The following is a 17,020-nucleotide window of genomic DNA, read 5'->3' as shown; positions in this document are numbered from 1 at the left end:
CCCGATACGCCACTGGCCCAATCCTCTCCAAGGTCTGAAATGGACCAATGTATCGAGGATTCAACTTCTTTTCTTTAATCGCTCTACCTACTCCTGTGGTCGGAGTAACTTTCAGGAAAACATGATCTCCTTCCTCAAATTCCAAGGGCTTCCGCCTCTGATCGGCGTAACTCTTTTGGCGACTTTGCGCCGTAAGCATCCTGTCTCGGATTTTCTTGACTTGTTCAGTGGTTTCAGCTATCATTTCTGGCCCCAACAAGCCTTTCTCTCCAGCTTCATACCAACATAGTGGAGATTGACATTTTCTCCCATACAAAGCCTCATACGGAGCCATTCCGATGCTCGCATGGTAACTATTATTGTATGCAAACTCTACTAACGGCATATACCGATCCCAACTCGCTGGTTGGTCCAAAACACAAGCTCTCAACATATCCTCTAGTGTTTGGATCGTCCTCTCGGATTGACCATCTGTTTGAGGATGGTACGCTGTACTCAAGCTTAATCGAGTTCCAAAAGCTTTCTGAAATGCACCCCAGAACCTCGAAGTGAAACGAGGATCTCTATCAGAGATTATAGTAGCAGGTACACCATGGAGTCTCACAATCTCCTTTATGTATAACCGAGCTAGCTCCTCAAGGGTGTAAGTCATCCGAATGGGCAAAAAGTGAGCTGACTTCGTCAGTCGGTCCACAATCACCCAGATAGCATCAAAACCAGTCCTAGTCCTTGGCAATCCCGACACAAAGTCCATTGCAATACTTTCCCACTTCCATTGCGGAACCTCTAAAGGTTGCAACATCCCGGAAGGTCTTTGATGTTCAATCTTTACCTTTTGACAAGTTAAGCACTTTGAAACATATTCCGCCACATCATTCTTCATACCCGGCCACCAAAACATCACCTTTAAATCATGGTACATCTTAGTACTTCCCAGGTGAATGGAGAATCCACTTTTGTGTGCCTCCCTTAAGATATCTTGTCTCAAAGTACCAACATCCGGCACAATGATCCTACCCTTGAATCTCCATAACCCATCTTTTTCTTCCGACACTCTCCACTGTTTTCCTTGCTCGATAGCCGGTAACACCTTCCATAATGTTTCATCATTTTCATGAGCCTTTAGGAGTTCGGACTTAAAGTCACTTGAGATTTCTAATCGGCTCAAACACAAGTTTCCAGATACTTCTCGAGCACCAATTTTTAGACTCTCGAATCCCTTGAGCAACTTCTCCTCTTGAAGCATCATCCAAGACGCATATAACGACTTCCGACTTAACGCATCCGCCACTATATTCGCTTTTCCCGGATGGTAATTCAACTCAAAGTCATAGTCCTTCAATAATTCCATCCACCTCCTTTGCCTCATATTAAGCTCTTTCTGATCAAAGAGGTATTTCAAACTCTTGTGATCGGAAAAGACTTGGAACTTAACCCCATAGAGATAATGCCTCCACACCTTCAAGGCAAATACGACCGCAGCGAGTTCCAGATCGTGCGTAGGGTAACTAACTTCATGAGGTCTCAACTGTCGTGAGGCATACGCCACCACATTATGATGCTGCATCAGCACGCACCCTAGACCCTTCAACGATGCATCACAGTACACCTCAAAAGACTCGTTCGGCTCAGGTAACACTAACACAGGTGCAGTGGTCAACTTTTTCTTCAATGCCTGAAAGCTCTCCTCGCACTCAGGAGTCCAAACAAACATAGTGTCTTTGCGAGTTAACTTTGTCAACGGCAAAGCTAATTGCGAAAAGCCTTTGATGAACCTTCGGTAATAGCCAGCTAAACCCAGAAAACTCCTTATCTCAGTTACTGTGGTTGGTTGCTTCCATTCCATCACAGCCTCCACCTTAGTTGGATCTACGGCTATTCCCCTCTTACTCACCACGTGACCCAAAAACTTTACCTCATCCTTCCAAAACTCACACTTAGACAATTTCGCATAGAGTTTCTTCTCCTTTAAAATTTGCAACACGGTCCGCAAGTGTTCCGCATGCTCTTCTTCGGTCTTGGAGTAAATCAGTATGTCGTCAATGAAGACAACAACGAATTTATCCAGAAACGGACGGAATACTCTATTCATGTAATCCATAAACACTGCAGGAGCATTCGTCAACCCAAAAGACATCATAGTATACTCGTAATGACCATAACGAGTCCTGAAAGCGGTCTTAGGGATATCCTCACCCCTTACCCTTATTTGGTGATAACCGGATCGCAAATCGATCTTAGAGAAAACCCCAGCTCCTTGTAACTGATCCATGAGATCATCAATCCTTGGCAATGGGTACTTATTCTTTATAGTGACCTTGTTCAGCTACCTGTAATCCACACAGAGCCGCATACTTCCATCTTTTTTCTTTACCAGTAACACTGGAGCACCCCACGGGGAAACACTTGGTCGGATAAAGTTCTTACCCAACAATTCCTCTAACTGAGACTTTAGCTCGGCCATCTCTAACGGTGACATCCTATAAGGAGCACTTGAGATTGGTCCCGCCCCAGGCACCAACTCAATAGCAAACTCGACCTCTCGGTTAGGTGGAAATTCCTCAATATCATCGGGAAACACTTCCGGAAACTCACACACTACCGGAATCTGATCCAACTTTTGATCATCACCCGAAACACCAGCGGTTAACAACAGGATACCCTGACATTCGATTCCAGAACAGTTCACCATCATCGAATTCAAGTAATAATTATTCACCACGACCGGCCCTTCTGTATCTTCCGGCATAAAGTACACCAACTTTGTAGAACAATCAAGCAGGACATGGTTCTCAGATAACCAGTCCAATCCCAAGATAAGATCAAGACCGATCATCGGTAAGCAGATTAAATTATGGACAAAATCACGCTGCTTGAACCTGAACAAAACTTTCGGGCATCCTAGCCTAGTTACCATGGCTTCATGGGTAGCATTATGTACCTTTAGGTCATAACCTAAGGTTACGATCTTCAATCCTAACTCATGGGCTTTCTCAAATGCAATAAATGAATGTGATGCTCCCGAATCAAATAAAGCATTTAAAGTTTGACCAGCCATTTCACAGTTATCTCGAATGAGTGTCTCAGATCCCTCTGCACCCACAGCTGAGGTGGTGAACATCCGACCAGTCTGTTGTGCTTTTCCAGCACCTTGCTTTTGCTTCTCCGGACAACTTGTGGCTTTATGCCCCGCTTTTCCACAATTGTAGCACAAACCCCATCCGGCTTTGCATGGTGCTCCCGGATGGTGACTTCCACACCTAGTACAAGCTTGATCATTCTGAGGCTGCTTCCCAAACCTTTTCCATTGGGAGTTGTTGTTGTTGGGCCTCCTAAAAGAACCTCCCCTCTTGAAGGGCGGACCTCTAGGTGCAAAGCTCTTCCCTCGATTTTGTGAAAATGATCCTTTGTGACTCCCTTTCTCAGTGGCTGCCCTCTTCACACACTCTTCAGCAACCCTACACTTGTTCACCAACTCGGAGAAAGTCCTAATCTCCATTGACCCCACCGAACCGAAAATATCACTCCGGAGTCCTCCTTCGTACTTAACACACTTCCATTCCTCATATTCCACCGGAGTCCCTTGACACATACGAGAGAATCTGAACAGCTCCTCAAACTTGTCAGTATACTCAGATACGGACATAGTACCCTGCTTCAGCTACAATAATTCAAGCTCCTTGGCCGTCCTAGCAGAAGTCGGAAAGTACTTCTTATAGAACTCCTCTTGGAAGACATCCCAGGTGATATAATCATCACCCTGCTGCAGAAGGCGTCGGATTCCTTGCCACCAATGCGACGCTTCCCCAGTGAGCAAATAGGTAGCGAACTCTACACGCTGCCTTTCAGGCACCACCTGCGCTTGCAATGCTCGTTCCATGGCCTGAAACCATGTATCGGCTTCAGTCGGGCTAGTAGTTCCCTTGAACTTCGGTGGATTAACCTTCAAAAAGTTCGCCAGTGTCATCGGACCCTAAACTCCACCTCCGTCATTACCATGGTTGTTCATCTGTTGACCAAGAGCCTCAGTAGTGGCTTGCATAGCAGCAGCCATGTTCTCTAACGCAGTCATAAAGTTCACCGGATCATTAGGGTTAGTCTCCGACACACGAGTATTAGTACGACCTCTCTCACGACCTCTACCGCGTCCACGAGGCGCCATTTGGTTCCTATACACACCAAACAATCGATATTAAGTTGATCAGTCTCAATATCGGAAGTTCAGTGCTTCAAAGTCCCAAATGCATGCTCATGAACGTTTATGCCAATTATATCAAGCAGATATACTAGTAGCACATAACACACACACAGAGAATGCACAGAAGCATAGTCAGTCCATTCCTCAGGCTCTACAGGAACGAACTGCTCTGATACCATAATGTAACACCCTACCATACAGAGACTTATGCTTAAGTCATAATTCAGAGATGGCAAGGTATTACGACCTCTAAAACAAAAATTTAGTACGTATAGTAGTATGAATGATTGATTATAACTAGGAGCCTTGTAGAAAAAAGGGATAAACAAAAACCGCAACTCGAAAGCGCAACACTCCGATCACTAACACAACGAGCAAAGGATAAGCTAACGCAAGATCATATATATAAAGAGTATCAAAAACAGGAATATCAAGACTCAAAATCCGGCTGCGAAGATAACCGGTTCGAGCATAGCAATATATACATATAATAAAATAAGGAAAACCCCAAGGAAAACCCAAAGGGACATAAATACCGAAAACCTAATCTCCAAAATCCCCTCTAGAAGGAGTCATCACAGTTTGTATTATTTAATGGAGATAAAAGTATCTAAACAAAATATATATCCCAAAACAGAGTCCCGAGAACAAAGGATCTTCGCTAATCCAGAAGTCTCCAGCATGCCTCAACGAGAAGCCTCGCGTCCTGCATCTGAAAACCACAAAATCCGCATGGGTGAGAACCAGAGGTCCCCAGTACGGTAACAGCTTCCACATATATAATACATAATAATAGAGGAAAGCCAAAGGCAATCCTAGAACTTCCTCCAGATAATATCAAAGCTTATAAACAAGCTAAACCATATAAGGGTATCTGACTAAAGATTCTTCAGTCTAACTAATACTTCCCTTTCCAATTCCTTCAAACCTCCCAACCACCAGCAGGAGTATATTATAGCAAACACAGTTATATCAGACAAAGAATATACAAATAGGAGCAGTTAAGACATTTAGACAATTAGCAAGTAATATGCAGTCAAATAGGCAATCTCAAACAATTCACATAGTATGCATATGATAAATGCCTGTCCCTAGTGGCTGATGATATCATCTGTCGGTTATAGAGCCAACCCGACAAGTCCTGGTAGCTAACCATTGGACTGTCCCTCTGTCGCGCATCCCCAACTCGAGTTATACTCGTTATAAACTTGATCATAAACATGATCCACATCCATCACCCTCACTGGTGAATATTTCGGGGGCGAGCTCATCCGGGTCTTTCACAGTGCCCGGCCACACTTACGACATAGGGTCAACAGAGTCTCGAGCCTCCACCTGGAGCACGTGGTGGCTAGCCACTGCTTCCTCCCAGGGATCTCGTGCCTCTGATAGTGGAAGTGCAAATCTCAGTTATCAATAATTCAGCATAAACATGCATGAATTCTCATCCATGGATCAACATCCATATCAGCCATCCGGCTCACGGTTCAGTCCAGAACCAGCCAATATTCATATTATACACAGCCTTTCCGGCTCACGGTTAAATCCATAACCAGCCGTTTCATTAACAATTATAGCCTTTCGGCCCATGGCTTAACAAGCACTTCCACCACCATCCTCCGCATCTCACATAATCATCTTGATCCTCATTGATCATTCATTTTTCCCTTGCTTCACTCGCAAGTTACCTCATTCACTAGCCCCTTTTTAATAGCTAGGCATGTCATAATGATTTAAGACATAAATGGTGAGATCGGAGGCTTAGAAGTATGAGATTTGGCTTTTAAAACTCAAAAATCAACTTTGGGATGAAAACAGGGCCACGCGTACGCGCACTCCACGCGCACGCGTGGATGGCGCTTTCTCGAAGAACGGCGCGTACGCACCAAGTGCGCCTATGCGCGAGGGGTCATTCTGCTAAAAATTTTCTAAGTTAAAAGCTGCAGAATTTACAGATTCAAATCCCAATCTTCCGACGGACATAACTTCCTCATTTTAAATCGTTTTTCACTCGTTCTTCGAACGGCATGGACATCCCGGATCCAATTTCATTTCTAAATAGATTTGGCACAAATCAAAGATCCGTAGTCCAAGTTATGTCCCGTCAAAGTATGCCCAAAAACCATGTTTTTATACAAAACCACAAGGTGCCATTTTCAAAACAAGCCACTTTCAACTCTTTTCAAAATCAATCAAACATGCCAATTTCAATCCTTCTCTTTGAAATCATTCAAAATGTACCAAAATCAACAACAAGCCATCCTCAACTCACACATTGACACTTTACCAAGGTTTCCAAAACCACATCCAACCATTTTAACACTTCTCAATCAAATGGCTAAAGGACAAACACAATATCATGTCATACATCCTTCCTCATCCCAATTTCCAATAATACCATTTCCAATTAACCATCATTATACATAATCAACATCATACTCACCATCAACATGGTACCACCCATCAATTCAACCTCAATCATTCATCAAGCATATATCACAACATGCATTTCTCATATTTCACACAATCAAGGCATCAATATTCATAATCACATATATGAACACATCATATATTTCAACCATTCAACAACACCAACAATTCAATGCCTATCTTAGGGCCTCTAGCCTAAGTATTTCCTACCACATTACATATTAGATACGGGAAACTAAAACCAAACCTTAGCCGATTCCCCAAGCTCAACCGGAGCACTTCCAAACCACTTGTCCACAAGCTCTCAAGGTATCAACACCTCCAAGAACAGATTTTATCACACAAAACCCTCTTCCAAGCTTTCCAAAATCACCAATCAAGCTCCAATATTCACATATACACAACCTAAGCCACAATCATCATACCCATACACAACATCTCAATACCCAAACATCATAGAACAACAAATTATACTAGGGTTGAGAATCTTACCACACCCAAGGTCCAAGGAGACAAGATTAACCTTCTCCTTCAAGAGAGTTGGGTCCTATAACATCAAAGAACCCAAAATCTCAACATTTTTGCTCATGAAACTCGAAATCAAGGGCTGGAATTTCGAACAGTAAAACGTGGCTTACCTCAAGATTGATTGTATGGGTTTTGTAGAGCTCTCCGCGGTGAACGCGTGGCCGCAAACGGAGCGGCAATCGGAGCTCTAGATCAAAAGTTATGGTGGTTTGAAGATTAAGTGAGAGAAAGAACTTGAGAGAGTGTTCTTCCCTCCATAGCCTCCATTTTCAGCGTGTTTAGTGTGTTGTGAGGAGAGAGAGTGCTGAAAACTAGGGTTTTGGTTTAGTTTAGTTGGGCCAAGGGCCCACTTTGGGTCCGGTTGGCCCGGTTTGGCCCGTTCGGTCCAATCTTGGTCCGATTTCTATAAAATTGGTACCGAAATTCTCGTCTCAATTTCCTCTATCACATTTAGCCATAAAAATAACATTTTTGGCTTTCTAGAATAAATTCTCATTTATGGGTTAATTAGCCGTTAATTAACTGGGTCTTACACTGGTCTAGCCCCCTCGATGTGCAGGTGGAAGTCTGTCATGCACCCGGAAACAGCCTGGCCATCCACGGGCAGCCCGAGCTGGTATGCCACATCCTGGAGCGTGATAGTACACTCTCCAAATGGCATATAGAAAATGTGGGTCTCAGACCGCCACCTCTCGATAAATGCGCTGACCAAAGGCTCATCTAACCAGAACCAATGCGCGTTCAGCCTAGCCAAGTGGTACAACCCAGCCCTCTCCAAGTAAGGTACGATCCTGTCATGTAACGGCATATTCTGTTGCCTACGAACACTATAAATACATCGGGTTGGCTGCATATTCAGAAATAAAGAACACCGGCTTAATTTTTAACAATGACATCACCAAACTATAGCTTATGTTTATATTCTTAAGCTACTTGGGTTTTAAAATTACTAATTTACCATCCACAACTTAAAATCCTACTTCTCTACCTTTACTATTAAATGTTAAATGTCAAAGTTTAAATTTCAAATTTTCATTTTCAAACCAAAAGCTAAACTAAGTCTCTATCTTTCTAATTAATAAATTACTTCCTTAATATTGAATAATATATACAATTATTAAAATATTGAAAGAAAATAGAGATACTTACCTCTTCATCGATGGTTCCAGCTACGTGGGCAACGCCGTCGAGTCGGTACAACCGCCGTTCATCCTCCATTCTTCATATGCTCAAGAATTTTCTCTCCCTTCTCTCTGCTTTCTCTCTCTAACTTTCTTTCCAAATTACTTCAAATGATTTTCGCTACAGCCTCACGCGGTATATATAATCAACCACTCTACTCATAATCCGCTACAGGGTGTAGCAGATTATGCACACACACAATTTGGTCATAAACTGCTACAGGGTGTAGCGGATTACATACAATTGCGTTTGTTGCATTTGCGTCTGGAGTTTGCCAATGTTGTATTTGCGTAAATGTTTCCTTCAATCATTTTTTTCTGTAAATTGCCCTCTTTTTTCCTTATTTCTTTCTTCTTTTAGTTGAATGAATGTAAGTTCATCCTCTTCCAAGTAATTTTGTAGCATTTGATTTTGTTTTTTTTATTCTTGTTAAGAGAGTAAAACAAGAAGAAACTTGAGAAGATAAAACAACAAAAAGATGAATAAAAAAAAAAGATGATGATGATGACGATGATGATGAAAAAGAAGAAGAAGAAGCAGTAGAAGATGAGGAGGAGGGAGAAGAAGAGTTTTGAATTATACAGAACTTATCAACACACACACACAAAAAATTCTTAAACAATACACTTAAATATCTTCGTGTTATACCGAAATTTGCTGCAAATATAGAAAAATATTTTCTTTAATGTAGAACTCTTACATTTTAATCAATTCAAACTATCAACGATGAACAACAATTTTCACAAACAAAAACAACATTATTCACCTATAGAATCAAAAAACTATTAATGAAAACATTAACTAGAATCGAACCACACATCAACCACTTGATTGGATTCAAAATAATAATCAATTTCGTTCTAGTTCAATTGACAATCTGAACTTGAATTATTCATTATCTTTAACAATGAGATAACTGTTTAAAAACTGATTTTAGAGCTTGATTTCAAAAATGTAGAGAATGAACGAAGAGAAATACAAAGAATGCAGAGATGAAAGAGAACGTAGATCGAAAATGTTGAGAAAATTCAAAAATGGAAACGAAATCCTTTCGAAAAAGGTAGTTATATATTCGTGCGTTGATTGAAAAATTGGTTAGATAGTGGTGTGTGAGGTGAATTAAGTTAAAGAGACTTGTATGAACTTATATAGAATAATGACTTATATATGAAAAATATTTGAATAAATATTTACTTTTCATATGTTAAATATGTTGTTATTAGCAAGCTAAGATAGATATAAAGAAAATAATACGGGTCTATATTATATTAAGCTAGAAGGTTAAAAAATAGAGGAATTTGGAGTACGATGAAAAAAAAAAAAAAGTTGCAAAACATTTTATCGTTGAAACACCACCTACTTATTAAAAACGATTATTTGACGTAAATATTTCTAACTTTTTGTTTTTAATTGTGGAGTATGGTATAATATTTGTAACACTTAAAACATTTTTTTAAAAATATTTTTTAACAATTAAAATTTAACACATATAATCGATTAAATCGTATTATTTTTGCAAAATTAGACCGGATAAATTAATTTAACTAAAAAAATCGGTAAATCAAACTTTAAATTGGTCTAAATTAATATTTTTCTATAAAAAATTATTATAATATTTTTATTATATAAAATAACTAAAATACTTATATGTATAGAATTTAGAATAACTAAAAAAAATTTAGAATTTAGAATTCTTAAAATTAATATATATATATATATATATATATATATATATATTAATTTTAAGAATTCTAAATTCTAAACTTTTTTTTCTCTTTATGTTGTTATACGGGTAGAATTTATAATTTTCAAAATTAATATATATAATAAGAATATTTTAATTATTTTTTATAATAAGAGTATTATAATTATTTCTATAAAAAAATAAACTTAGATCGGTTTAAAATTTGGTTTATTAGTTTTTCGGTCAAATCAATTCGTCTAATCTCATTTTAACAAAAATAATACAATTTAATCGATTATATATATTAAATTTTAATGATTAAAAAATGTCTTTTAAAAAAAGACGTAAAATATCTTTTAAAAAAAAGACCTTTTAAACGTTTTTATCTGAGTGACTCCTTTTTCAAAAAACTACTTAAAAATTAATATGCATGAATTGAGAATGTGAAAGAGTCCATTTACACTATTTTATTAGGGGATTTTTTTAATATAAATAAAATAAATTTTTTTACCAATATGCGTAATTTTTAAACTATTTACCAAATATTTGGGTGTCATTATTTTGATTAAATAAAATTTTTTTAATAAAAAAATGATATTTTTTATTTTTTAACGTATTTAGTAAATTTCTAATAGTAAAAATAAAAACACTAAAAAAATAAAAAATATTTTTTTTGAAAAACTGCCATTTATATTTTTTTTAAAGATCTTTTTTTTAAAAAAATATTTTTTATATAATAAATAAATAAATAAATACTTTTATATTATTATATTTAAATATAATTAATAAATAAAATTTTTTTATATGAAATATTTAAATATAAAATTATTTTTATTTTTTTAAAATTAAAAAAAAAAAAACTCACCCAAATAAATTCTAAATCCATGGTTTTAAAATAGCCAGATCCCACTTAGTACCGGTATATATCCAGGATGAGCGAAGATGCCAATTGAACATATCTTTAAGTGCACCTGGGATATTTCCTTTATTAGAAGTAAATAACAAAGTATATATATACATTAACTCATAATTCAAACAAAAAAAGAATAGAATACAATTTTTCTTTAGAATAACGAATGCATGCATCGAATTGTTTGAATTAAGATACATCATCTATCCGTAACCGTAAGCAATGATCTCATGACAAATATGATCTCATCCAAAAGCCAATTTCAATTTTCAAAAATCAGGAAGTAGTTCGAATCTCCAAATTTTTTAATGAATTGTGACATAGATATAAAAATTCAAGTGCCATAATAATAGGGGGAGCCGCAAATTATTAGATTGTATTTAGTTTTGAGAATGAGATAAAATAAAATATTAAAAATAAGATATAAATAATAAAAATTAATATTTTTATATTTTATTTAATAATAAATTAAAATAAATTAAAAAAATATAATTAAAAAAATTAATAAGAATACTAAAAAAATAAAAAAATTATTTATTTTATTAGTATCTTTATATCTTTTTTATAAGGATGGTACAAAATATATTAATTCAATATTTTTAGGCATAATGTATCTATTCATAATTTCATATTTCATCTGCCAAACACAATTTTATATCTTTGTTCAAATTTTCTAAATTTATTTTTATTAATTTATTTAATTTGTATATATTTTATGTTATTGTATAAATATTTTTAAACAATTATTTGATGTATATTTTATATTTTTTGTAGATATTTTTAAATAACTATTCAATATATATTATTTTTTTATAAATATTCTTTAAATAATTATTAAAAAGATATGAATCTATATTAAAACTTCGGGATAAATATCGTTTTAGTCTCTAAAGTTTAGGATGAAAATCAAAAACATTCTTAATTTTTTTTTTGTTCAAAATAGTTACGTTGCATTTCGAATTAAAATCATCATTTAAGAATTTTTTGAACAAAAATACCTTCATATTTTTCTTACTCCAACTAGGGGCAGTGCTAGACTAACTATTTAGGGGGGCGGTGTTTAATAATTTACTAAGAATATTTTATATTACTATTTTTAATGATAAAATAAAAAAAAACTAAATATATAATCTCAATCAAAGTAAGACAATAATATATAAAAGTTACCACTTACAATTTTGTATCATGAAAAGGCTATTCGACGTTTTTTTTCTATTTTCAAAATCATCTATTATTGAATTTGTGTCAAAAATATCTGCTAATCCTTTTTCTATATAGATGACCAAATTGTCTGCAAGAAATTCATCAGCCATCTTACTTCGGAGTGTTGTCTTAACAATTTTTATTGCTGAAAAAGCTCTTTCTGTTGTTGCTGTAGACACTGGTAGAGTCAAAATAAAACGTATTAATCTATCAACCATGTAATAAGTTCTTGATTTTCCTATTTCTTGCAACTTGTTGCACAATTCAGAAAGTGTACCAACGCCTTTCAAATGATTTGGTATATCATGCTGATAATGTTGCAACTGAGATTTCAAAATATTTAGCTCATTAGAAAGAAAATCAAGGGGATAAAATTTCTCTGCTAACTTGCTAATTTCTTCAATGTTAAATGATTTGAAATTGTCCTTAGGATCCAAAGCACAACTTGATGAGCGGATAATTTATACGCTTTTTGGCATTGTTTTTACATAGTTTTCAGCATAATTTAATTAGTTTTTAGTATATTTTTATTAGTTTTTAATTAAAATTTACATTTCTTGACTTTACTATGAGTTTGTGTATTTTTCTGTGATTTCAGGTATTTTCTGGCTGAAATTGAGGGACCTGAGCAAAAATCTGATTCAGAGGCTGACAAAGGACTGCTGATGCTGTTGGATTCTGACCTCTCTGCACTCAAAGTGGATTTTCTGGAGCTACAGAACTCCAGATGGCGTGCTCTCAATTGCGTTGGAAAGTAGACATCCAGGGTTTTCCAGCAATATATAATAGTCCATACTTTGTCCAAGTTTAGACGACGCAAACTGGCATTGAACGCCAGTTCCATGCTGCATTCTGGAGTTAAATGCCAGAAAAAAGTTGCAAAGTGGAGTTAAACTCCAGAAACACGTTACAAACTGGCGTTCAACTCCAAGAATGACCTCTCCACGTGAAAGCATCATGCTCAGCCCAAGCACACACCAAGTGGGCCCCGGAAGTAGATTTCTACATCATTTACTTATTCCTGTAAACCCTAGTAACTAGTTTAGTATAAATAGGACTTTTTACTATTGTATTTACATGGGAGGATCATATGATCTTTAGTTCATCTCTGGACGTTTAGTTCTTAGATCATGGGGGCTGGCCATTCGGCCATGCCTGGACCTCCATCACTTATGTATTTTCAACGGTGGAGTTTCTACACACCATAGATTAAGGTGTGGAGCTCTGCTGTTCCTCATGAATTAATGCAAAGTACTACTGTTTTTCTATTCAATTCAAGCTTATTCCGCTTCTAAGATATTCATTCACACCGAAGAACATGATGAATGTGATGATTATGTGACGCTCATCATCATTCTCGCTTATGAACGCGTGCCTGACAAACACTTCCGTTCTACATGCAAACAAGCTAGAATGGATATCTCTTGGATATCTAATACAGGGGACCGAGTCCGAGTTATTAGTGTCTTCGTGGTATAAGTTAGAACCCATGGACGGCCATTCTTGAGAATCCGGAAAGTCTAAACCTTGTCTGTGGTATTCCGAGTAGGATTCAGGGATTGAATGACTGTGACGAGCTTCAAACTCGCGAGTGCTGGGCGTAGTGACAGACACAAAAGGATAGTAAATCCTATTCCAGTATGATCGAGAACCGACAGATGATTAGCCATGCAGTGACAGCGCATTGGACCATTTTCACTGAGAGGACAGGTGGCCATTGACAACGGTGATGCCTAACATACAGCTTGCCATGGAAAGGAGTAGGAAGGATTAGATGAAGACAGCAGGAAAGCAGAGGTTCAGAGGGACGAAAGCATCTCTATACACTTATCTGAAATTCTCACCAATGAATTACATAAGTATCTCTATCTTTATTTTCTGTTTATTTATTATTATTATTATTCGAAAACTCCATAACCATTTAATATCCACCTGACTGAGATTAGCAAGATGACCATAGCTTGCTTCATACCAACAATCTCCGTGGGATCGACCCTTACTCACGTAAGGTTTATTACTTGAACGACCCAGTGCACTTGCTGGTTAGTTGCGCAAAGTTGTGAAGTTATGTTTGGACCATGGTATTGTGCACCAAGTTTTGGCGCCATTGCCAGGGGGAGAACGAACAACAAATTTTACATCTGAATAACAATTTTGCCACACCAAGTTTTTGGCGCCGTTGCCGGGGATTGTTCAAGTTTGGACAACTGACGGCTCATCTTGTTGCTCAGATTAGGTAACTTTATTTTAATTTTAAGTTTTTGTTTTTATTCTTTTCATTTTCGAAAAAAAATAAAAAAAAACTTTTCTTAATTAATTTATTTTCTTCAGAATTTTTAAGAATGACTTCTAGTGTTTCATAAAAAAATTGTTGAAGCCTGGCTGGCTGTAAAGCCATGTCTAATTCATTTGGACTGGGGCTTCCAAACCATCATCACAAGAGCAAGCTAGCTATTCCTAATCCATCTGCTGCTGTATGACTGATTTGTATTCTAAAGCTTGGCTGGCCATTGGCCATGTCTAGTGTTTTGGACCGGAGCTTTCACTGAAAGCTTGGCTGGCTAGTGAGCCATGTCTAATTCCTGGACTGGAGCTTTAGACTAACATTGCAAGATTCCTAGAATTCCTATTAAAAGTTTTTGAAATCCTTATTTTGCTTTTTCTAAATAATTTTCGAAAAATACCAAAAAAAAAATTATAAAATCATAAAAATAAAAAATATTTTGTGTTTCTTGTTTGAGTCTTGTGTCAATTTTTAAGTTTGGTGTCAATTGCATACATTTAATTTTCTTTCAATTTTCGAAAAACTCATGCATTGCATATGTTCTTCATGATCTTCAAGTTGTTATTGGTAAGTCTTCTTGTTTGATCTTTATATTTTCTTGTTTTATGTCTTTTCTTGTTTTTCATATGCGCTTTCAATTTGTTAGTGTCTAAAGTTTAAAAAGTTCTAATTTTGGTGTCTTGCATGTTTTCTTTTCTTGAAAATTTTTCAAAAATAAGTTCTTGATGTTCATCATGATCTTTAAAGTGTTCTTGGTGTTCATCTTGACATTCATAGTGTTCTTGCATGCATTGTGTGTTTTGATTCATAATTTTTGTGTTATGTGTTATTTTTCATATTTTTCTCTTTCCTCATTAAAAATTCAAAAATAAAAAAAATATCCTTCCCTTTTTCTCTCATAAATTTTTTAAAATTTGAGTTGACTTTTTCAAAATTTTTAAAATCTAGTTGTTTCTTATGAGTCAAATCAAATTTTCAATTTGAAAATCTTATCTTTTTCAAAATCTTTTTCAAAAATAAAATCTTTTTCATTCTTCTTATTTATTTTCGAAAATATTATCAACAATCAATGTTTTGATTCAAAAATTTCAAGTTTGTTACTTGCTTGTTAAGAAAGATTCAAACTTTAAGTTCTAGAATCATGTCTAGTGATTACTTGTGAGTCAAGTCATTAATTTTGATTTTAAAAATTCAAATCTTTTTCAAAGCTAATTTCAATCATATCTTTCTATCATATCTTTTTAAATCATATCTTTTTCAAAAATTTGATTTTAAAATATCTTCTCTAACTTCTTATCTTCTTATCTTTTCAAAATTAATTTTCAAATCTTTTTTCAACTAACTAATTGACTTTTTGTTTGTTTCTTATCTTTTTCAAAACCACCTAACTACTCTTCCCTCTCTAATTTTCGAAAATACCTCCCTCTTTTTCAAAAATTCTTTTTAATTAATTAATTGTTTTAAATTTTAATTTTAATTTTATTTCTCCTTTAATTTTCGAAAATCATCAACCCCTTTTCAAAAATTATTTTCGAAAACTCCTCCCTCTCATCTTCTTCTATTTATTTAATTACTTACTAACATTTCTCCTCATCTCATATCTCTGCTCCTATCCTCACCCTTGTGTTTGGATTATCCATTCTTCTTCACTCTTATTCCCTTTCTTCTTCTACTAATAACAAGGGAACCTCTATACTGTGGTAAAAATGATCCCTATTATTATTTTCTGTTCCCTTCTTTTTTATATGAGCAGGAGCAAGGATAAGAACATTCTTGTTGAAGCAGACCCTGAACCTGAAAGGACTCTGAAAAGGAAACTGAGAGAAGCTAAAATACAACAATCCAGAGACAACCTTACAGAAATTTTCGAAAAGGAAGAGGAGATGGCAGCCGAAAATAATAATAATGCAAGGAGGATGCTTGGTGATTATACTACACCTACTTCCAAGTTTGATGGAAGAAGCATCTCAATCCCTACCATTGGAGCAAACAATTTTGAGCTGAAACCTCAATTAGTTGCTCTAATGCAACAGAACTGCAAATTTCATGGACTTTCATCAGAAGATCCCTATCAGTTTTTAACTGAGTTCCTGCAGATCTGTGAGACTGTTAAGACTAATGGAGTAGATCCTGAAGTCTACAGGCTCATGCTTTTCCCTTTTGCTGTAAGAGACAGAGCTAGAACATGGTTGGACTCACAACCTAAGGATAGCCTAGACTCCTGGGATAAGCTGGTCACGGCCTTCTTGGCTAAGTTCTTTCCTCCTCAAAAGCTGAGCAAGCTTAGAGTGAATGTTCAGACCTTCAAGCAAAAAGATGGTGAATCCCTCTATGAAGCTTGGGAAAGATACAAGCAGATGACCAAAAGGTGTCTTCCTGACATGCTTTCAGAATGGACCATTCTAGATATATTCTATTATGGTCTGTCTGAGTTCTCCAAGATGTCACTGGACCATTCTGCAGGTGGATCCATTTACCTAAAGAAAACGCCTGCAGAAGCTCAAGAACTTATTGACATGGTTGCAAATAATCAATTCATGTATACTTCTGAGAGAAATTCCGTGAATAATGGGACGCCTCAGAAGAAGGGAGTTCTTGAAA

The 17,020-nt window shown here is 36.1% G+C and overlaps 1 non-coding gene across 1 annotated transcript; it reads right to left on the bottom strand.

Annotated features, from left to right (window-relative positions):
- Window positions 1-16,698: 16,698 nt before the first annotated feature.
- On the bottom strand, window positions 16,699-16,806 carry LOC112739651 (small nucleolar RNA R71). Its single transcript, XR_003170583.1, has one exon. It is a non-coding gene; the product is annotated as a small nucleolar RNA R71 (small nucleolar RNA).
- Window positions 16,807-17,020: the final 214 nt, after the last annotated feature.

This window comes from Arachis hypogaea, chromosome 13 (assembly GCF_003086295.3).
Source record: "Arachis hypogaea cultivar Tifrunner chromosome 13, arahy.Tifrunner.gnm2.J5K5, whole genome shotgun sequence".
Classification (NCBI taxonomy): Eukaryota; Viridiplantae; Streptophyta; class Magnoliopsida; order Fabales; family Fabaceae; genus Arachis; species Arachis hypogaea.
The sequence above is the reverse complement of the archived record's forward strand: the minus strand, read 5'-3'. Positions and strand labels throughout refer to the sequence as shown.